Source organism: Capricornis sumatraensis, chromosome 2 (genome assembly GCF_032405125.1).
Source record: "Capricornis sumatraensis isolate serow.1 chromosome 2, serow.2, whole genome shotgun sequence".
Lineage (NCBI taxonomy): Eukaryota > Metazoa > Chordata > Mammalia > Artiodactyla > Bovidae > Capricornis > Capricornis sumatraensis.
This window is the reverse complement of record NC_091070.1, coordinates 179,142,645-179,166,607: the sequence shown is the minus strand read 5'-3', so window position 1 is coordinate 179,166,607 and position 23,963 is coordinate 179,142,645. Positions and strand designations below refer to the sequence as shown.

Below are 23,963 nucleotides of genomic sequence, written 5' to 3'. Positions count from 1 at the left end.
ACAACCATGGATTCTTGTAACCTTGTTCTGAAGATTGCCTCTCTCTGTGCATACAGCCACTTGCACCCTCCTCTCTAGTCCACTCCTTCCTCTTGTTCACTGGTCTCACTCCCAACACACCCCCGGGAAAGTCACTTCACAACACCCTTGTCTGTGCTCCCAGGCTCTTTGCCAAACTGGCCCACCTGTTGCCTTCACTGCATCCCCACTCCCTCCAGGGGCCATCACTTCCCCTATGACACTCTCCACGGAAAGTTCATCAGTCTGCTGTAGGCTGCATGTGTTCTTCCAACTCTCCATTAAAACTTCCAACCCTCTCTCCCCATTATGAAAGTAGCCATCTGCTCATTTCACCTTTTATTTATCACTGTTCAAACTGACCTACAGAGCATTTCCCCTGCATTCGTCTATAGGCTTAGGGACACTGGCAGCTCCCTTTTCACCCTCTTCTCTACCTCACTCCCTAGCTTCCTTTTGTCACATAGATTCGATGTGGGTGATCCATCAACATTCTCTCTCAAGGGCTTCTTCAACTTCAGTTCCAATAAACTTTCCCCCAGCTCAGTAACCCACATGTCTGGCCACATCTAAGAAATGGCCCCTACCGGAAAGTATCATTTTAGCTATTTCAGATCTAACAATTTGGCCCCCTTGTTGTAGTACAAGAACTGTACTAGGCATGATTCTTTCATTCAATTAGCTGAGTACTATTGTGTGCCAGCACTGTTCTAGGCACTCCCCTGCAGGGAACAAAACAGAAAAAATTCCGAGTCACTGCAGAGCTTATGTTTTAATGTGGAAAATCAAAAACAAGAAGATAAGTAAAATATGTAGCCTGGAGACAGTAATAAGTTCTACAGAAAAGAAATAAAATAGGAAAAAGAATGGAGCATATAGGGGTTGAAAATAATTAAAGAAGAGGAACTGAGGTAATAAAAATAATGAATAATAATAACTAATACCTGAGTCTTTACTACATGAAAAATACATTTCATCTAATATCTCATTTCGTCTGCACAACTCATGGATGAAGAAATTCTGATTCAGATAACATATGTGATTTTTGAGAATCACTCAGCCAGGAAGAGGAAGAGTAGAGATTGAAATCCAGGCTGCCTAGCTGGAGACCTGGCCTGGCGCTCTGCTTCATGTCCATGATATCTCATTTAGCTTTTGCGACAGCCCCTTGAAATAGGTGATGCTGGTGGGTTTCTCTAACTCTCCTAACCTTCCAGTTTCCCAGTCCCCTGACTACACATTATCTTTGACTTTGTTGAACCCTCTAGTCTTATGGCCACCCCACTCACATTCAATCCACCAGCCAAACCTACATTCAAGTTTATTCATATTAGACCCCATGAAGGAAAAGTATGTTTCTATACAATGGAAGATACACTTTCCCCTTTGAAATTGTGTTGTCTATATGAAAAACTCAACTCTTTGACATTTTAACTTCTGATCTCCTTCAATGGGTTATTAAATATCCCTACTTAATAGTTCGTAATACATAATCTTAGTCATGGGCCACTCAAGTTTCTTCCCCCTAGCATAGTAATCCTATAAGAAACAGGTCAGATTTTTCACAGATGACCAAACAGATATTAATTCATTCATCCTAGAGTCACTGGAGAAAGGAAACTTGAAAGGCATAAGCAATTTTATGAGAAGGAGCCATTTTGCTAAATTCGAAATATTCTTCTAGTGGAAATTGTCCACTAATTGCCCCCACCCCACTGTTGCTATGCTGGATTTAGTCGTATCCGACTCTTTGTGACCCCATGGACTGTAGCCCGCCAGGCTCCTCTGTCCATGGGGATTCTCCAGGCAAAAATACTGGAATGGGTTGCCATGCCCTCCTCCAGGGGATCTTCCCAACCCACGGATTGAACCCAGGTCTCTAGCATTGCAGGTGGGTTCTTTACCCTCTGAGCTACCAGGGAAGCACTGCCCCCCACCCCCCGACTGTAGGCCCTTCTCAATCAATAAAGCTACTGAGCACTCAACTCTACAAACACAGTGTTAAGTACAACCAAGTTGGGGAAAATTACAGAAACGTAAGAAACAGTGATACAAGACTGTCTTCATTGAAAATATTAAAACTGCCCTCCCTAGCTATTTCAAATTTTTTAATGTAAATTACAGTGTGATTATGAAATGCAAAATCTTTTCTATTCACACTTGAAGGTCACAGAGAGTTTAAAAAAAATATCCTAAACCTGTGAGGAAGATTTAAGTGGAGCAGAACCTATAAAATGTTCTACCAGGCTGGTCTGCTGATGGTTTCAGAATTCTCTTGACCTTGGGACTTCCCTGATGGTCCCGTAAGGCCCATTACTTCCAATGCAGGGGATGTGGGTTCAATCTCTGGTTGAGGATCTAAGATCTGACATGCTGCACAGCCGAAAAATAAATAAGTACCTAATGCTGGTTCCCTGGTGGTTCAGATGGTAAAGAATCTGCCTGCAATGTGGGAGACCTAGGTTCAATCCCTGGATCAGGAAGATCCCCTGAAGAAGGGGATGGCAACCCACTTCAATATTCTTGTCAGAGAATACCAGGGACAGAGGAGCCTGGTGGGCTACAGTCCATGGGGTCGCCAAGAGTTGGGCACGACTAATCGACTTTCACAATGCTAGTTCTGAGGCTCAAAAACAAAACTAGTAAGCTATTTAAAAAAAAAAAACGATTCACTTGACCTCTTCACAAGTAATTCAGTTCAGTTCAGTCACTCAGTAATGTCAGACTCTTTGCAACCCCATGAATTGCAGCACGCCAGGCCTCCCTGTCCACAAGGAATTAGTAGTTCTGAAATTCTCTGGGGTTGACCAACATGCTGATATTTCCCTTAACTTCCTGTTCTTTGAGGCAGGTACCTTATATCATTTAAGTTTAGTGTACGACTGTCATGCTGGAGATAGACTAGAAAGTCAGTAAAAGAGAAGCCTCTTTCTTTATTCTTCTCACTCCTGATACCAAACATGTAGGGTGTTTCCCTTCACACTAAACAGTTGGGGCAGTAACTATCTGGAGTCAGGCAGACCCCACAGGTTAAGGCTCAGCCCCACCAGCCTGTCCCCTCCCTTCACATACCAGTCACAAGTCTCAGGTCTGAACTTCTTATGGACCACCTATAAATTGAGTGTTCCCCATAACCATCTCCTGGGGTTCAATAATTTGCTAGGACAACTCACAGAACTAGGGAAGTGGTTTACTTTCTATTTCCTATTTATTCTAGAGGATACAATGCAGGCACTGACAAATGAAAGAAATGATGAGGACAAAGTCTCAGAGAAGGGGCCATGGAGCTCTCATGGGTGTGTGCCCTTCCAGTCCATTGATTTGTTCATCAACCCGGATGCTCTCCAAGCCTCATTGTTTCAGAGGTTTATTATGTAGGCATAGTTGTGTGAAACATTGACTGTTGGTGATTAAGTCAATGTCCAGGCTCTCTCCTCTCCCCAAGATTGGGAGACAGGACAGAAAATTCCATTCCTCTAACCAGCCAGCCTCCATCCTCCAAGAGTCACCTCATTAGTAGAAACTCAAGTATGCTTGAAAGAGGCTTTTTTATGAATAACAACCCCCACTCAACCCTTTCACTCAAGAAATCACAAGAGTTTGAGGAGCTCTGTGCCAGGAACTGGAACAAAGACCAAATATGTGTTTCTTACCATCATAGTCAGCAAAGTGCTCTCTGTTTTAGCCTTTGTGTCCAAGCCAAATGATGTGAATGGGTTGCTAGAGATGACATGAATGTGCAAAATTCATATCAGAATTATATCCAATTAAATACCTGAGGGAAAGCTTAAGAGTAGTTAGCAGCTTCTATCTCAAGTCACCAAGCACAGGGTCCTTAGTTGGTGAAAAGATGATTTTATTTGGGTTCAGCATGTGCAGAGTACTGCAGCTGATACCAACACTGCTAATAAAATATCATGATGAGTCCTTACCAAGGAGAGCTAATTACTGCTAATTACGCCCTGCCATAAATTCATATAATCCATACAGCAACTGTGTGGGTTCATATTTTAAAATATTATTCACATTTTATTGATGAGTAACGAGAGGCACTGAAAATTTAGGTAACTTCCTCCAAATAACACAACTAGTCACTGGGTAAATCCATTCAAGGGGAGTTAGTGTTATGTTATAAAACCAATACTGCTAACCACTGTAATGTTCAAATCTTCACTGTGCCACTGAAAAATACTGTGATCTTGGGAATTTAATGTCTCTGAGTTTCAGTTTTGTAATTTTTAAAGTGGAAGCTATAATGCCCACCTAGCTGGATAATTAGGAAAATCAAGTAAGAGAGATTTTTGTTTGTTTGTTTTTTAACACACTGCACACTATGAAAGGCTTTTTGGTTTGGTTTTGCGTTTATTTAGACTTTATGTTTTAGAGCAGTTCTAAGTTAGCAGTAAAATTGAGGGGAAGGTGCCGGGATTTCCAATTCACCCCCTGCCCCCATACATGCACAACCTTCCTCACCCAAGTGGGACATTTGTTACAGTGGATGAACCTACACTGACACAGTGTAATCACCTAAAGTCCGTAGTGTACATTAGGGTTTACTCTCGGTATTGTGTATTCCACTGGTTTGGACAAATGTATCTTTAATTATGATATGCAGAGTTTTTCTCACTGTCCTAAAAACCCTCTGTGCTCTGTCCATTCATTCTTTCCCAGTGCCCCAACCCCTGGCAACCACTGATCTTTTTACTAGTTCCATAGTTATTCTTTTTCCAGAATGCCATAGTGTTGGAATCATATAGTGTGCAGCCTTTTTCAGATTGGCTTCTTTCACTTAATAATATAACTTTAATATTCCCTCATGTCTTTTTATGACTTCACTGCTCTGAAATGTTTTTATTTTTCATACTTTGAGTTTGCATTCAAACTGAATGAGGAGAATTAAGGCAAAGGGCCAAGAAACTTCTGTGCTTTACATGCATTTGTTTCTTATTTCTGGCATTTTCCTGATCTCAAAAGTGACCGCTTGGGGCTCTGGGAGTGACTAAGGCCAGGAGTTTCCTTTCGTATTTCCATCAGACTCACTGTAATAAATGCCATAATAGAATTATAAAAATATGCTGCTGGAAATGTATAAATAATGGATAAACTTTTAACTGGGAAAAATTTGGGAAAGCTTCTTAGAGACACAGGGGCTTTGACCTGACTGACAGTAAGGGGCAAGGAGGACTTCAGATACCAAAGACTCTTCCAATTTAAAGAATGGTTTGAGCAAAGGTGTTAAGGAGAGTGAAATCTATGTTATTCTCAGGGATGATATCCATGTTTCACCCAGGAATGACATCTATGTTACATTCAATAAACACTGGTAGGGGCCAGGCATGTTTTAAGAAATGATCTTGAAAAAGACCAACTAGAGCTCATATTCCAAAAGATTTTAAGTACTGAAAGAAGGGATTTGATTACAACCTTTACGCAAGGTGGAACCTTGAGAAATTTTTGAGGACGGTAGGATCATCTTTGATTTTAAGGATTAGAGGAATTTGGGGTTTTACTGAATAATTCAGGATAAGTAGTAAAGAACCGACAGTACTGTTTTCATCGAGATATTTGAAAAAAGCCATAGGGGTAGAAACATTGGACATCTAATTGGTTGTGCAGAGGGGCTTCCCAGGTGGTGCTCGTGGTAAAGAACTCGCCTGCCAATGCAGGAGATGTAAGAGATGCAGGTTTGATCCCTGGGTCAGGAAGATTCCCCAGTGAAGGGCATGGCAACCCACTTCAGTACTCTTGCCTGGAGAACCCCATGGATAGAGGAGCCTGGTGGGCTACAGTCCACAGGGTCGCAAAGAGTCAGACACAACTGAAGCAACTGAGCACATATGCACAGGTTATGGGAAATAAGTGAATACTTCGATTCTGAGACACAGGGAGAAGGGTGCTGCTGTGAACCAGGAGAAAGGAGACTCTAAGAGCCCTGGGTTTGGTCAGAAAGAATGAACTGCTTTCGAGACATCTCAGCTTTGAAGTCCTGCACACCATCCCTTGTATGACTGTGGAAATGTGGGAATTATTTTTGTTCGGAGATGAGGGCTGAATCCAGGGAGGGGAGGGCTCAGCCTTGGGACAAACCTGTATCATAGGAGCCATATGGGAAAAAGAATGCCTTGGAATTTGCTCCGTTGTATCTTTTCTATAAAGTGAAGTTGCTCAATTGTGTCCGACTCTTTGCGACCCCATGGCCTATAGCCTACCAGGTTCCTCCATCCATGGGATTTTCCGGGCAAGAATACTGGAGTGGGTTGCCATTTCCCTTCTCTAGGCAATCTTCCCAGCCCAGGGATTGAACCCAGTTCTCCCACATTGTAGGCAGACACTTTACCATCTGAGCCACCAGGGAAGTCTTTCTCTAAATAGCCACACAAATATTAATATATAGCACAAAAATACATCCATTAAATATTGTGCATTCAAGATTAATCATTAATATTTCTATAAATAGCCACACAAATATTAATGATTAATTTTGAATTCACAATATTTAATGGATATATTTTTGTGCTATATATTAAGTACCTAGATCTTTTCCTGATCTGTTTTCTCTCAGTTGTTCGGGAAGCAAAGAGTGTGGAAGAGGGCGCGCCTAACTAGCTCACCTGGCTGCACCCTGAGTGTGACCTGACCATTAACCTAAGTAACAGGAAAATCGCAGATACCAAGCCTGGAAGGACCATATCATCTTCTTGAATGCCATTAGAGCAAATGCAAGTTAACACAGATGTGACATACTGCCTCTTTTCACTGGGTGTTGCCTGTCCATGCCTTTTGTCCATTCTCTATCTTTTCCTCCCGACACACACACATGAACACTGAAAACTGTACATCATATGAGACTGAAGAAATTATTAATACTTGTCGTGTCCATCAAACAAAAAAGTAATAACTTGTATAAACTTTACAAATAATGGAGTAACAAGTTTTGCATTTCTTGGTTTATAAATAGAAATAAAATTAGGCTTTTTAATAGGACACCAGTTTTATTTTTCCACGAAGTAGGAGTTCTTGCAAGAAAAATATGACAATCCCTGCCTATCCCCACAGTAAACTTATAGACATATAAATCATGTTCAAAAGGAGGAATTAGTTGCTTGTTATGATATAATAGAGTTTCTGAAATAGTCCTCATAGTAGCTGCAGTGTGTCTAGACATGCTCATAGTTAATATTCTTTAGAAGGAATTAGGGCTATCTTCATATGTTTATATGGATGTGCACAAAACTAATTATGATGGATAGATAGCAAAATGCTAAGGTTTACCATGCTTAGTAATTCTACAACAGGTAGATACCTGATAGGAAGGACAATGAACAAACCTGTAGAACATAGCCTTGATAATTGCTATAGGAACAAATATTGTTTTGGCTACATTTATTCAGTCAGCAAGTAATTACTGAGTCCCCACTGTGACCTCAGTACTGTGAAAGACACTGTGGTTTCAGTCGAGAACAAGACACATCTCCACCTTCATGGAATGCTGAAGCCAGATGTTAAGCAACTTGTTACAATAACATACATGGCGATGGTTATAATTCAGGAGTTACAGGGCTTTGGAGGCACCCAGAAGAAAGACAACCTGGCCTAGAAGCTAGGGAGAGTTTCCAGAGGAAGAAGAAGGCATGACTTTTTAGGCTACAAGGAGTCTGCTTTGAAGAAAGATAAAATGTTGCCAAGTTAGAGTTCTAATAAAAAATCTTATGTAACATGTAAATGTTAACCTAAAAGTGTATTGGGTATTATCCTAGATATTAAAGCTAGAATAAGAGTTCCTAGTTAATTTATATGAGTTTACTCTCAGTACACACACATGCATACACACACATATTTGTATAAATAGAGAAAATATGTGGAATACATATATACTTAGAAAGAGAGAATGTGTGTGTGTCTCTGTGTGCACACGCAATGGCTTTAGAATTAGCCTTCTGGGTCTAGTTTCAGCATAATGTGAAAAAGCTGGCTTAAAACTCAGCGTTCAAAAAACTAAGCTTATGGCATCCGGCCCCATCACTTCATGTCAAACAGAAGGGGAAAAAGTGGAAACCATGACAGATTTTATTTTCTTGGACACCAAGATCACTGCAGATGATGACTGCAGCCATGAAATTAAAAGACACTTGCTTCTTGGAAGACAAGCAATGACCAATCTGCTGCTGCTGCTGCTAAGTCACTTCAGTCATGTCCAACTCTGTGTGACCCCATAGACGGCAGCCCACCAGGCTCCCCCATCCCTGGGATTCTCCAGGCAAGAACACTGGAGTGGGTTGCCATTTCCTTCTCCAATGCATGAAAGTGAAAAGTGAAAGTGAAGATGCTCAGTTGTGTCCGACTCTTAGCGACCCTGTGGACTGCAGCCTATCAGGCTCCTCCGTCCATGGGATTTTCCAGGCAAGAATACTGGAGTGGGGTGCCATTGCCTTCTCCGATGACCAACCTAGACAGCATATTAAAAAGCAGAGATATCACTTTGCACACAAAGATCCATATAATCAAAGCTCTGGTTTTTCCAGTAGTCATGTATGGATGTGAGATTCAGACCGTAAAGAAAGCTGAGTGCTGAAGAAATGATGCTTTCTAATTGTGGTGCTGGAGAAGATTCTTGAGAGTCTCTTGGACAGCAAGGAGATCAAACCAGTCAACCTTGAAGGAAATCAACCCTGAATATTCACTGGAAGGACTGATGCTGAAGCTGAAGCACCAATATTTTGGCCAGCTGGTGTGAAGAGCCAACTCAATGAAAAAACACCCTGATGCTGGGAAAGATTGAAGGCAGGAGTAGCAGGGGACGACAGAGGATGAGATGGTTGGATAGCAGCACTGACTCAATGCACATGAGTTTGAACAAATTCCAGGAGATAGTGAAGGTCTGGGAAGCCTGGCACACTGCAGTCCATGGAACTGCAAAGAATCAGACACGACTTAGCAACTGAACAACAACAAATGATGTGACTTTAGGGAAGCTACTTAACCTAAGTCTTAGTTTCCTTCTCTGGCTATTTGGAATGGTAATGGTATTACTAGAAAATAGTAACATGTTTCATAGAGTTGTAGTGCTTGCAGTCAGGATTCAATAGTCAAGTACAAGGTCAGTGCACACAAAGTGCTCAATAGTGATTAACTCTTAACACCCTTGTCCAACTTCCCACATCCCTGGTCTGTTTTGTTTGGTTATTGCCTGCTTTGGAGAAGATCGGGTTGTTGCATTCTAGTTTTCTTCCACATAAAACATCTGGCAACTCCATCTACTGACAGTTGCTACACGGCCCTCCCACCCCTTTGTCAGCAGGGGCAATGAGCAGTCTTTCCTGCCCTGTGTGTGCTGCAGGAGAATGATTTGGAAGCAGAAAGCCTCCTCCCTGCTGTACACTCACCCCCCACCTCCACCAGCCTCCACCAGACCCCATCATTAAAGCTAACTTGCTGAGACTAATGATCTGCCTGCTGATACACTCCTTGGGGTGCTGTGTTCATTGCTGATGAGAGATGTTGGAAGAAAATCTGTTACCATCTCCTTTACAAACAATTTGTAAATCAAGGCATTTCAGCAGATTTGACAAGTGATGTCAACTTCCTAAGGAAAGAATGGAGAAGCTAAGAATCACCAGATGGATCTGTTTTTCCTTTGCATGGTGGAGCCTTCATTGTGCGATAGCTTTTTTAAAATTGAAGTATAGTTGACACACAATATTCTTTAAGTTACAGGTGTGAAATATAATAATTTGCAATTTATAGTTATTATTAAACATTATCTATATTCCTCATGTTGTACAATATATCCTTGTAGCTTCTTTTACACATAATAGCTTGTGCGATAGCTTTTTACTGTGTGTCTTCTAAGAAGAGCTGTCCACAGATGGAGGCAGCCCATGAGTTGTACTCCTGACTCTGACTCCCCCAGACAGAGAGGAGGACCTCTGATTATCCACTTAAGTGAGAGCTGACACATGAATAAAAGAGGCATTCAAAGAAATGATTTCAAAACTCAGAAGAATCTCTCACTTCTAAGAACTTATATATATATATGTGTGTGTGTGTGTGTGTGTGTGGAATAAATATATTTCATCAATACCACATATACCCCTAACAGATTTAGTCAATTACTTGTGAAAGGCCTTTATAAGCTATATAGTACTATATACATGCAATCATTTCTTAAAATAATAATTACCATTAAATAAATACTTAATATGTGCTAAGAATTTTGCATTCATTGCTTTATTTATTAAATCAAAGATAGATTCGAGGACATTAAGATAAGTCATTGCGCTTAAGCTATTTTAACCTTTTTTGTATCTTTGATGATTTTGCAACCTGTATGTGGTGATAATTTCTGGTATAGCATATACTTCCAACAGACAGGAACCTTCATGGACTTCTGCTGCTGGGTCTGCTGCTCTGAGTCACCAGGATATGTAGAAATATGGCCTTGGGGTTTCTTCTGCTGGCACACATTCACACAGAGTGTATGATTCACAGTTGTGTTTCCGAGGAACTGCAGTGTCGCTTCCCCAAAGATTTGATTTAGAGGTTTGAACTATGTCTCTGAGAAAACACAAAAGGTTTGGGTGAGGTTAATTTTTCAAGGATGTTTTGGTGACTTTCAGGAGTTGCAGTCGTCATCGTAGAGGATGAGTCCAGGAAGGGGAAGAATGAGTTATTTAATGTTGTTATCCTTTCCTAGATTTCACCTTTTATGGACGCTGCTCATAGCCCATTCGCCAGGAAACTGGCAGCTCAAATAGCAGGCTTTCAGCCAGTCAGACTAGGACCGACAGCATTCTTTATGCCTCTCCATTCATAAATATCAACCCCCTAGGGAAATAACTTTGTAATTCAAAATTACCAGCATCCACTTTTTAACTGTAAGAATAGAAACTACTCAAATAATAAAGGAGAAATGTAGAAACTTCAGCATTATTTAAGACACTAGTGTAACTCTCAATTTATTTTTCTTAGTTTTTGTGTTACATTGGAGCATAACTGATTAACACTGTTGTGTTAGTTTCAGATGTACAGCAAAGGGATTCAGTTACACATATATACATGTATCTATTCTTTTTCAAATTCTTTTCCCATTTAGGTTATTGTAGAGTATTGAGCAGAGTTCCCTCTGTGAAATGGCAACCCACTCCAGTATTCTTGCCTGGAGAATCCCTGGGACAGCGGAGCCTGGTGGGCTGCCATCTATGGGGTCGCACAGAGTCGGACACGACTGAAGTGACTTAGCAGCAGCAGCAGCAGCCGCAGGTCCTTGTTGGTTATAGCAGTTGGTTATAGCAGTGCGTACATGTCAGTCCCAAACTCCCAATCTAATCCTTCACCCACCCTTCCCCCTGGTAACTGTAAATTCATTCTCTAAATCTGTCAGTCTGTTTCCATTTTGTGAATAAGTTCATTTGTATCATTTTTTTAGATTCACTTATAAGCAATATTTTATGTTTGTCTTTCTCTATCTGGTTTACTTCCCTCAGTATGACAATCTCTAGGTCCAACCATGTGGCTGCAAATGGCACCATTTCACTTTTTTTATGGCTGAGTAATATTCCATTCTCTGTATGTACCATTGCTTCTATCTATACATTTTTTTTGCCACACTATTATGTATACTCATTATAGAAAACCAGAAAGATATTAAAAAATGAAATAATCTATAATCTAATAGCCTTAGATAACCACAACTTTGGTATATTTTATTTCCAAGATTTTTCATGTGTAGGTTATGTAATTTCTATTTTTATACATATGATAATTTACTTTAACATATGATACTTTTTCTTACTTTAACATGTGATAATGTCCCCCATGCCATTAAACTGCATTTGAAAATAGCTCACAGTTTGTTTTATTCTGATCATGAAACTGATGCAAGCACAAAATTGACATAAGCATGAAATTGATGTAATCCCAGACGAGCCCATCTTAGGGCTTCCCTGGTGGCTGCGACTGTAAAGCTGTCTGCCTGTGATGCGGGAGACCCCAGTTCGATCCCTGGGTCAGGAAGATCTCCTGGAGGAGGAAATGGCAACCCATTCCAGTGTTCTTACCTGGAAAATTCCATGGACAAAGGAGCCTGATAGGCTACAGTCCATGGCATCCCAAAGAGTCGGACACAACTGAGTGACTTCACTTTCTTTCAGTTACTTTTTAAAATTCAAACAATATGGAGAAGTATAGATAAAGAATAAATACAGAGAAAGAAGGATATCCTGCTAGTTGCAACAATATGGACGGATCTTCAGTACATTATGCTGTGAAATGAGCCAGACAGAGAAAGACAAGTGCCACGTGGTACCATTTGTTTGCGGAATCTAGAAAAGAAAGTCAGACTCATAGAAACAGAGAGTAGAAAAGTGGTTGCCAGAGACTGGGTTTGGGGAAACAGGCAGAATTTGGTAAAAGTGTACAAACTTTCAACTACAAGATGAATATGGTCTGAGGATCTAATGTATTTGTTGTTGTTTAGTCGCTTGGTTGCATCCAACTCTTTGCAACCCCTGGACTGTAGCCCACCAGGCTCTTCTGTCCATGGGATTTCCCTGGCAAGAATACTGGAGTGGGCTGCCATTTCCTTCTCCAGGGGCTCTTCTCTGACCCAGGGACTGAACCCGCGGATCGAGCTCACATTTCCTGCATTGCAGATGAATTTTTTACCACTGAGCCACCGTGGAATCATGAGAAGCTAACATAGAGCATAGTGACTATAGTTGATGGCACTGTATTGTACAACTGAAATTTGCTGAGAGAGTAGAACTTAAATGTTCTCATAAAAGAAGGAAAGGAAGCAAGGAGGGAGGGAAGAAGGGATGAAAGAAAGAAATATACGTGAAGTAATGGATGTGTGAATTAACTAGATGGGAGAAATCCTCCCACAATGTATATGTAGGTCAGATCATCACACATACACATTAAACATCTTACAATTTAATTTCACAATTATACCTCAATAAAGTTAGAGAAAGACTCTGAAATCACAAGTGTCTGTGTGTGTGTGTGTGTGTGTGTGTGTGTGTGTGTGTGTGTTGCATTTACTTGATTCCAAAAATTCCTCCACTGGGATATGCTTCATTGGTTTAATAATCTTCTTTGGTGCAAAGTAAGCTTCATTAAATGAATAAAAGAATTTTTTCTAACCAATTATAACAAATTGCAAGCTGCTATCTTCAGAATAACCATTAGAAATTGAATCTAAACTTATTTAAATTTCAGAATTAAAAATGAATCTAAATCACTTCTGTCCATCAGCTGCTGCTGCTGCTGCTGCTAAGTTGCTTCAGTCGTGTCCAACTCTGTGCGACCCCAGAGATGGCAGCCCACCAGGCTTCCCCATCCTTGGGATTCTCCAGGCAAGAACACTGGAGTGGGTTGCCATTTCCTTCTCCAATGCATGAAAGTGAAAGGTGAAAGTGAAGTTGCTCAGTTGTGTCCAACTCCTAGCGACCCCATGGACTGCAGCCTACCAGGCTCTTCTGTTCATGGGGTTTGCCAGGCAAGAGTACTGGAGTGGGTTGCCATTGCCTTCTCCCCGTTCATCAGCAGTTATGTTTAATACCATAGTGACTTGATGCTTTTTATACCACATGTTCATTATCTTGGTCTCTTTATTCTCTTTGATGTTGATAGTTTCATTTGGGGGCACATCAAAAATTCCAGGCTTTTATCTGCATTCATATTCCCAAGTTTATTTATAAATTGCTAAAAGGTAAACAACTTTTTAAAAAGTCAGCCAAAAGTTGTTGACAGATACATTTTTAATACCAAAGTTATATATTCTTTCATATGCATAATTCAGTCATAACCGGCTTGTCCCATCTTTCAAAATACTGTGGTCTGGATTTCAAAGAATCTGGCAGTTTCTTCTGCCTCCCATTGCATAGCCTGGTATATGACAGTTTATCGTCTGTGTCCTAATAACTTTTCACTTTATTACTGCATCAGGTGGAATCTTTTTAAAAAAATGTTTAAAGGGCAATAAGGGTTTGAATTCAGTCACATGAGAGGCTATCAATTCAAATACTCAGCTCAACTGAGGCAACCCTGAGATGAGCTAATCACTTCTACTCAAAGATACATTCTCACAAGTACAACCAAAGACAATTCTGGAACATATCCTGTTAGCAGCCACCAGTTTTATTTTCACATTGATTATAAGATGCACCTCAATTTCAGAAATCTTAATATTTTCATATTTTCAAAAGTATGTTTCCCACAATTAAGGAAATATGTACAATTGTAGGCAAATAGAAGATATACTCTGCTCTATAACCTGCAGTCAATAGTAGCCATTTAAATTTATGATATGGAGTATTTTGGAATGTATATGTGTGTGCATTTATATACATATACATCTATATAATCATATAAATGGTTCCATACTATTCAATTATATGAATGTGCCTATCTTTTATTAATGGAGTTTTAGGTTGAGTTTATCCTTTTATTTTTTGCTAGTATGTAAAATAGTGCAATGAGCAACCTTAAACTTATATCCTCGTGGACTTGTATATATCTCTCCAAAAGATGAATTGCTAAAAATGGAATCACTGTGTTAAACAGTATGAGCATTTCAAATAATGCTACATATTACCAAATGTCCATCCAAAAATTCATACCAGCATTATGATTGACATTTTTTCTACACACTTAGCAACACTGAGTTATGCCAGTATCTCTTCCCTTTTCCAATCTGGTAAAATGTGATACGTGATTGTTTTTAATGCTATTTTAATTACTAAAGCTTTTAATATGTGCATAATATTTCATTCTGTCACAAATCATGATTTGTTTCACTTTAATAACTAGGCATTTAAATTGCTTCAAATTCTCCTATATGCCTTGAACATCTTTGTACATAATTCTTTGATCTTAAGATATTTTCTTAGGCTTAGAGTTCTAAAATAGACAAAGATATACAAATATACCAAAATATGCAAAGTACTTTATGTATATTTTTATATGCAGTGTATGCACACTATACAACATACACATATATAAGATAAATTTCAAATAATTTTTCAACTAGTTAATGTAAAATTGTAACATTCAAAGATGTAGAGAAAAAGAAAAAAATAGAAAATTTTATATGTAATAACTTTGCTGTGACTCCTTTCCTTACAAACCTATCCTAAAATTTTTTAAACAAAGTTGCTATGAATTTTTTTAAGTAATACACACAATACTTTTTATTAGCCGTCATTTCAGCTAAGATTTACAAGATCACAAAAGTACAACTCACCTTCTCAAGTTAAGTTCTCATGATAAAATTCTTTCTCCTGACCTAAGAAAAACTTCTAATTTTCTCTTTCAGTTCACTGCAGTCACTCAGTCATGTCTGACTCTTTGCGACCCCATGAACCACAGCACACCAGGCCTCCCTGTCCATCACCAACTCCCAGAGTCCACCCAAACCCATGTCCATTGAGTCAGTGATGCGAACCAACCATCTCATCCTCTGTCGTCCCCTTCTCCTCCTGCCTTCAATCATACCCAGCATCAGGGTCTTTTCAAATGAGTCAGCTCTTCGCATCAGGTGGCCAAAGTATTGGAGTTCCAGCATCAACATCAGTCCTTCCAATGAACACCCAGGACTGATCTCCTTTAGGATGGACTGGTTGGATCTCCTCGCAGTCCAAGGGACTCTCAGGAGTCTTCTCCAATACCACAGTTCATTATCTCCTCTCATATACTAAATGTGTATGGAGTTGAGGGGAGCCTGGAACAATATACTGGATATTGTGCTGCTGCTGCTGCTGCTAAGTCACTTCACAAATTCTCCTTCTCTATTAATGTGTGTGCCATGTGCTCATTTGTGTCCAACTCTTTGTGACCCCATGGACTGTAGCCCTCCAGGCCTCTCTGTCCATGGAATTTTCCAGGCAAGAATGCTAGAGTAGGTCACCATTTTCCTCCTCCAGGGGATCTTCCTGATGCAGGGATCAAACCCATATCTTCTGCTTTGCAGGGAGATTCTTTACCGACTGAGCCATCATGGAAGTCCCATTAATGATAATGGTTGTCACTTATTGAGTATTTTCTATGTGCAAGCACTCAGATTTTCATATCCTGGCAAAGCTCCCTACGTTACTGTCCTTATCAGTGTCTTTGCAGTTATTGGATTGGGTAGGAAAGTAAAGATCAATGAATCATGAAAGTATTCATCTGTAACACTAGTACCTGTACTAATATCAATTTACCAGATTAACACTAGTGTCTATCCTCATCCATTACATAATATGCAGATTTGGTCAGTTTCTTCATGAACATCTGAAATAAACAATAGACATACAGTGCAGACACAGTGCACATTTATTGCAAAGTGAAATTGCCAATCTTAGAAAGGATATGGAGTTCCATGAAGTCAAGGAAAGTGATGGTATAAAGCTCTTTAGGTCATATTCAAAGTCATTCTCAAATGAGGGTTTAGCAAAAATAAAACTTAATAATTGAAGAAGAAATAAAGGAAGCTCATATAATAGCCACTTTGAAAGAAAAATAAGAAATTGAGAGGCCCTTGAAAAATTGCTAAAACTCTCAATTAACCCTGTAATATAGAATCTCTTTATAATCATGAATGAAAACCAAATCTGAAACTAGATTGGTATATAAATCTATAATATAATTTTTATCAAAAAAATATACCTTTCCTCAAAATATCCACAGAATCACTTTTCTTCATTCTAAGAATTCATTGATTTGATTGCAGTATGTTAATAAAAGATATTTTCACAAGTTTAGTTTATGACAATTTTGACTGTCAGTCAAGCTTTTTTATCACTATAGCCTATGAAATTTTAGCAGCCATTTAAATGCATTCATTCTAAGTGACTTTTTTCTGATACTATCAGATAAGGCATTCTATATCATAATAGTGGTCACATTATCTGCAAAACATACAATCTGCATTTTCCAAAATGATGAAAGTGGACATCAGAGAGGTTATGTAATTTTTCCAAGGTCACACAGTAAGTGAATAAAGTCAGGATTCAAATTTTATTCAATCTGATTCCAACAGTATTTGCATGGAATATACTCTATATATTATAATTGAATTGATTATCCTTTATTTACTAATCCTGCTGATATGATCTGTTTTTTGGGTTTTTTTAGAAAAAGCTAATTCAATTCTCACTCATGCTGCTTAGTACAGCTCCTGGAATTTTTTTCTCTCCTTTCATGCATTCTGACACTCTGTGTTGCTTCCATCTGTGAGTTCTGTCTCTGCATTCTCACTCCTGGACAAAAGTGGGTCACTTGCCCTGTGTGTACAGCAGGCCTGGTAGAGTGGCAGTTGTTTGGGTTGGTAGACTGCAAGGGTGGGAGCAGTCTTCTAAACAAACAAGACTGCCTTCTCCTGCTGTCCATACTTCAGGTGGTACTTTCAGAATGACTTTTTCCAGCCCCAGATGAACAGAGAGTAAAATTTGCAGCTCTTTTGACACCTGGCATTTGTAAGTGCAAATCCTCTTTACAGTCAGGTAGGGTTGGTGGCCCTGACATCCCAATTTGATAGGGATGCAGTTAGAATCGCTGACCTGCCCAAGGGCAGATATTAACGAAGAAACACAGTCATGACTGAAACTCACAGTGTGCGATGAAGTTCTAAATTCTTTACTGTAACATCAAAGCGTAATAATTAAAAGCATAGATGTCTCGGCTCTCTGGATTTGAGCTAGTTACTTAAGGTTCCTCATCTTGGTGAGGTGGTCATATGAATTAAAGGAAATAATATTATGAAGCATCACACAGAGTTAGGACACAATAAATAACATCTATTACCATTTATTGAGCCTATAGTGACAAATGCTACAAAACCCCTGAAGGAAGCACTACTCTGACATAAATTCGTATTAAATTTAAAGCAACTAAAAATAAATCTTCATGAACTGAACTGGCCTTGATGTGAAAAAATGTTCTAAATTTCAACTTTGCAAAGTGGAAAACATACAGAAAATGGAGAAATGTGTGCAGAAAGTGAGGAGGAAATGAGACCTTGCCCACTCCTCAGGCTTGCTCTGGACAAACCATGAGGACGCACTTTTCCTCCACACGAAAGACTGGCAGTAGTGCAGCCTCTCTGTGCAGCTTGGTGCACAAGCAGTCATTCATTTGCCAAGTAAACCTTGTGCTCTTACTCAGTTTCTGTACCTAGGTATTTTACTTCCTTTTTGCCCTCTCTTTTTTTTTTTTTGTATTTTTCCCTTTCTCTTCTAAAATCTCTCTCCCTTTTCCTTTCTCCTTTAATATTTTTACATATACAATCCCTACTCCTTACTCACTTATCTTTTTCACTTTTTATTGACATATAGTTGACTTGTGCTTTGGCCCAGCCACTTCATTCTTCCTGGAGCTGTTAGTAATTGCCCTCTGCTCTTCCCCAGTAGCATGTTGGACACCTTCTGACTTGGGCGGGGGTGGGGGTGGGGTTTGTGGGGGGAGGGGCTCATCTTCCAGTGCTATACCTTTTCATCGCAGTCCAGGGGATTCTCCAGGCAAGAATACTGGAGTGGGTTGCCATTTCCTCCTCCAGCGGACCATGTTTTGTCAGAGCTCTTCACTATGACCTTTCTGGCTTGGGTGGCCCTGCAAGGCATGGCTCATAGCTTCATTGAGTTACAAAAACCCTTGCATCATGACAAGGCTGTGAACCATGAAGGGATGCTTTCGAACTGTGATGATGGATAAAATTCTTGAGAGTCCCTTGGACAGCAAGGAGATCAAACCAGTCAATCCTAAAGGAAATCATCCCTGAATATTCATTGGAAGGACTGATGCAGAAGCTGAAGCTCCAATACTTTGGCCACCTGATGGGAAAAGTCGGCTCACTGGAAAAGACCCTGATGCTGGGAAAGACTGAGGCAGGAGGAGAGGGAGACGACAGAGGATGAGATGGCTGGATAGCATCACTGACTCAATGGACATGAATTTGAGCAAACTCTGGGAGATAGTGGAGGACGGCAGAGCCTGGAGGGCCATAGTGCTTGGGTTTTCAGAGTCAGACACAACTTAGCAACTGAATAACAACATAGTTGATTTACCATGCTGTGTTAGTTTCAGGCATGCAACACAGTGATTCAGTTATAATACTTACATATATATATATATACACATATATATTTTCTTTTTCAAATATTTTTCCTTATAGGTTATTACAAAATATTGAGCATAATTCCCTATGCTATATAGTAGAATGACCTCTTCTTTTAAAGATGTCATACTAATTTCTTTTAACCTTGGGTTTTGTGTGCATGTGCGTACCTGTGTGTGTGTATGTAACTTTGCTTGGTAATGAGACTCATAGGAAACCACCTTTCAGAAAACGTTATCACATTATGGTGATTCTGTGTGCCTTTTTCCATTTCTCAGAACTCCCTAAGTATGCATGACAATTACTTTCCAGGACCACAGAATTGCTATTTTGTCAACAAGCTAATGGCAACAAGTTGTTCTTCTAGGAGGACTACATATGTGCCCACAGATGACTAATGTAATTTTGTTGTGACTTCTTTGTTCCAAGAGCAGAATAAGTAAGAGTTCGGGACCCAAAGTCAAGAAGTACTAAGTTTGCATCTCTATTCTAGTCTTACTATTTACTAACTGGATGACTGTAGACAAGGCTACTAAATGACTTGAAACCTCAGTTCTCTCATCTGGAAAAGAGGGATAATAATGGCAGTTTCCTAATAGAGATATTATCAAAATTAAGAGTTAATATCAGTAAAACCCCTTGAATAGTTCTTAGGATGAAGGAAGAGGTATAAAATTTTCATTGTTGCTACTATTGTTTTCATTAGAGTTGGGACACCTTGGATTGAATTTTGGCTTTACCACTTACTAGCAGAGTGAACTTGGGCTAGTGAAGTAGAGATAATTATCCTGACTCTGTTTATCCCCTCAATGTATAAAGAACAAAAAGCATGTTAATGTTTGATATTTTATTTTGTTTTAGAACAAACATGATAATTGCTATTTTGATCTTGAATTCTTTAAAAATAATCATTAATAGTAACAGAATTGTTATAATACTGAACTATTATCTAACTTCTTAGAGTCTTCATTTTTCATTCACATCTAATATTACAGTCCTCTTCTATACTGTAAGCTCCATGAAGGGAACGGTAGGTACATCTCAGACATTTCTGTGAATTCCTCAGCATCTAGCACAATGCCTACTTGTGCAGGAACTCACATTCAAATGAATCAAAAGATAAATATGCATTCAACCAACTTTCATCTCCTGTTAGTCCAAGCATTATATCAAGTAACTTGAATAGATGATAGCTACCATGTAATACACAAAAAATTAAACGTGCATGATAGAATTCACTGTTCTTATCATAAGAAAAATTTAGAATTGGAAGGAATTTGAAAATTTTGGTCTGTCTCCTTGCTCAGTGAAGAATACCATTTGTGATATCATCTCCTTTCATTCTCTGCCTCAAAAGCTACTCAAATTCAGAGTCAACTCTAATTCAACAATGTTAGTAAAGCTCACCCTGACAAAATAACAGAAACAAAAACAAGATGTTTTTCAAGTACATACTGTCAACTACAAATTGGCACTTGCCATCTACTTCTACAAGGAGTAAATTATGCGCTGCTGCAACTGCTGACTTTCAACACCCCTGAAAGGAGTTCAGGGTGGAGAGCTGAGGCACGCTGTGCTCTGGGAAAAACTGGCAGAACAGGTCTTCAGATAGATATTTTATAAACCAATTCTTTTATTTTGTGAACCAGTTCTTGTATCTCTTCATATCTAGAAAAGCACTAAAATCCTTCATGGTGACAACTGCTCCTCTGGACTAGCAGAAACCTTCTGCAAAAAAATATGAGTTTGATTGTATTGTATTCCCCTTTCACCAAAACCACATATATTCTGACCATTCCCCTACCTCTTTGGAGCAGTTCCTCAGAGCTATCTGAAATGCTCTGAAAGTTCAGAGAAATGTCCTCATTTTGCCCCTAAATAAAACTTAACTCATAATTCTCAATTTGTGTGTGTGTATGCATTTTTTAAGTCAGCAATACCATTTTAAAGATTTCACAAATTTTATCCCATTTGATGTCCACCACAAGATGCTTTTGAACTGTGGTGTTGGAGAAGACTCTTAAGAGTCCCTTGGACTGCAAAGATATCAAACCAGTCTATCCTAAAGAAAATCAACCCTGAATATTCATTGGAAGGACTGATGCTGAAGCTGAAACTCCGATACTTTGGCCACCTGATGTGAAGAGCCAGCTCATTGGAAAAGACCTTGATGCTGGAAAAGATTGAAGGCAGGAGGAGAAGGGGACAACAGAGGATGAGATGTTGGATGGCATCACCAATTCAATGGACAGGAGTTTGAGCAAGCTCCGGGAGTTGGTGATGGACAGGGAAGCCTGGTGTGCTGCATTTCATGGGGTCACAAAGAGTCAGACACAACTGAGCAACTAAACTGCTGACAAGCCTTCAAAATAGATATTATTATCTATTTTATCTTAAAAATCAGGAAACCAAGTCACAATTAGATTAAATATCTTATTTCTTGTCATATAGATTGTAAGTGGAGGAACTGGGATTCACACCCAAGTCTATAAGATTCCAGAGCCCTAGCAGCATTTAAACCAAGGAACAACATTTCCTTTTCTGCTCATTGGGCAATTAACTTTGCAGTGAAAAAAACTTCACAGTGCTGTCACTTGGACTATTGTCTTAAGCTTTTACTTGCATATGTTACTGTTACTAGTTTTTAGAAATGCTTATATCTTATTTTCTGGAAGTTTATATATTTATGTCTCCAAATGTGTTAAAAAATATGTAAAAATAACTTACACATAGTAAAGTCTCTGTAAATATTTGGCATATTCATTCAAAACACCATGAAAGGATATTCTTTTCAAATCAGTTTATTTCTGTGTGAGAAAATTGCTCTTTCTGTTTAAAACTCCTTAGATTCCTAAAACAAAATGATAGAATCCTACTACACAAAGATTATGTAATCTATTGCCTTCATTTTATGATCGAGAAACCTAAAGATAATTGACTTGCCCAAGGTCACAAAGCTATTAACTTGCAGATCCATGGCCATGAACTCTGACCCCTAGAGTCACTGTCTGGTAATATTATTTCAGATATTCAAAAATAGTTTTGAGGTCCATCTTGGTCATCTTAGACCATGAAGTTTGAATTTTTCAGCATCTTAGACATTCTCCTAGTTTTAGCCCAGTTTTCCAATAGTCAAATTAACAAAGACTTTCTAAGGTACTGCAGAGAAACAGAAACATTCATTTATTGTTGATAGCATTTTCATTCAGTATAATCTTTATGTAAAATAATCTGGCATTCTTAGGAATCAAAAATTTATCTGACTTCTGGTTTAGTTGTCCCATTTTGTAATAATAAAATTACATCTTAAGAAAATACTTGAAAGAAAAAGATCAATTTATACAAAGATGGATTTAAATAATTTCTACCTAGAAATGGCTGAACATTTGGAGAATGTTTCTTTGTAGAATATATACTCATGGAAATGATGTGTAAGCCAGATAGCAATAAGGAAAATTATGTAATAAATGAAAAAAGTAAAAAAGAAGATGGCATATTAATTGCAACGTATAAGGATGTGAAGAAATTGGAATTGTAAATTGTGGATCCTTTAAGGTAAAAGGGTTCTTTGTCAAATCTTGCTATTTCTCTTTCTCTGGCATCGTTGATTAAACCCATAGTAAGAACTTTGGTGCCCAGAAGTGAAGGTAGCTAGAGTATAGGGTTGTTGGAAGGATAGAGAGGAGCTGTATCAAGAACAGATCGGGCCAGGCTGCGAGTCTCAGTCCATTCTGAATTCTATGACAAAATGCCACAGACTGCATGGCTCACAAACAACAAAAATTCTTGAGAACAAGGACTGTGTTTAATTATCTTTGAATCCCCAGCATCTACCACAATGCCTGATGTGTGTGTGTGTGTTAGTCGCTCAGTCGTGTCCGACTCTTTGCAACCCCATGGACTGCAGCCCACCAGGCTCCTCTGTCCATGAGATTTTCCAGGCAAGGATACTGGAGTGAGTCGCCATTTCATACAGTGTATAATAAGCAAATATTTGTTGAGAATCAGTGCCCACATCCAAGACATTGAAAGTCAAGGGAAGATAGAAAGCAGACACTAGCATGAGCTAGAATTATCAAAGAAAACTTTATTGAGGAGGGAAATATACAAAGGGTAGATCTTCTCATAATCAGAGAAGAGGATGACAGTTACTGAAGGTAAAAGAGAAAAAGCATAACGTGTAGTGTGAGATGAGGTGGGGACAATTAAATGTGTTTTGTTTGATAGGAAGGAGAAGCAGTGAATGTGTGACATAATTAAATACTTTGTTCTTATTAAAACTCTTCAGTACTATGTCCAGAGATTGTTAATGAAGGCAATGATCCTAAACTTAGTCCTTTTGGAAACCTCAAGGTGCATCAAAGTCATATAAAAATGTTTCATTTAGACAAATTTTATATTATAAACAGTTTCCCAGATGACTAGTAGTAAAGAATTCACCTGCCAAGCAGGAGACAAGGGTTCTATCCTAGGGTCCGGGAAATCCCCTGGAGAAGGAAATGGCAACCCACTCCTGTGTGCTTGCCTGGGAAACCCCATGGACAGAGGAGCCTGGCAGGCTACAGTCCATGAGGTCACAGAAGAGTAGGACACGACTTAATGACTAAACAACGAAGAATATTATAAACAGTATAGGGGGAAAGCATGAGCTTTATAGGAGGGCAAATCTACATTTGAATTTTAGTTTTCCCACTTAACTATGTTATTAGGGCAAATCACTTAACTCTTTGAGCTTCAGTTTTCTTTCTGTAAAATGGGAATATATTGCCTATCTCCCACTGGGCTGATGTGGGGCTTGAATGCAGTAATTCTTATCAGATATTCAGTGCAGTGCTTGGTATATAGTAGATAT

The 23,963-nt window shown here is 39.1% G+C and overlaps 1 protein-coding gene across 1 annotated transcript in view; it reads left to right on the top strand.

Moving 5' to 3' along the window:
- SGIP1 (SH3GL interacting endocytic adaptor 1) overlaps positions 1 to 23,963 on the top strand; it is a 156,065-nt gene that overhangs the window by 102,117 nt on the left and 29,985 nt on the right. The window lies entirely within an intron of this gene.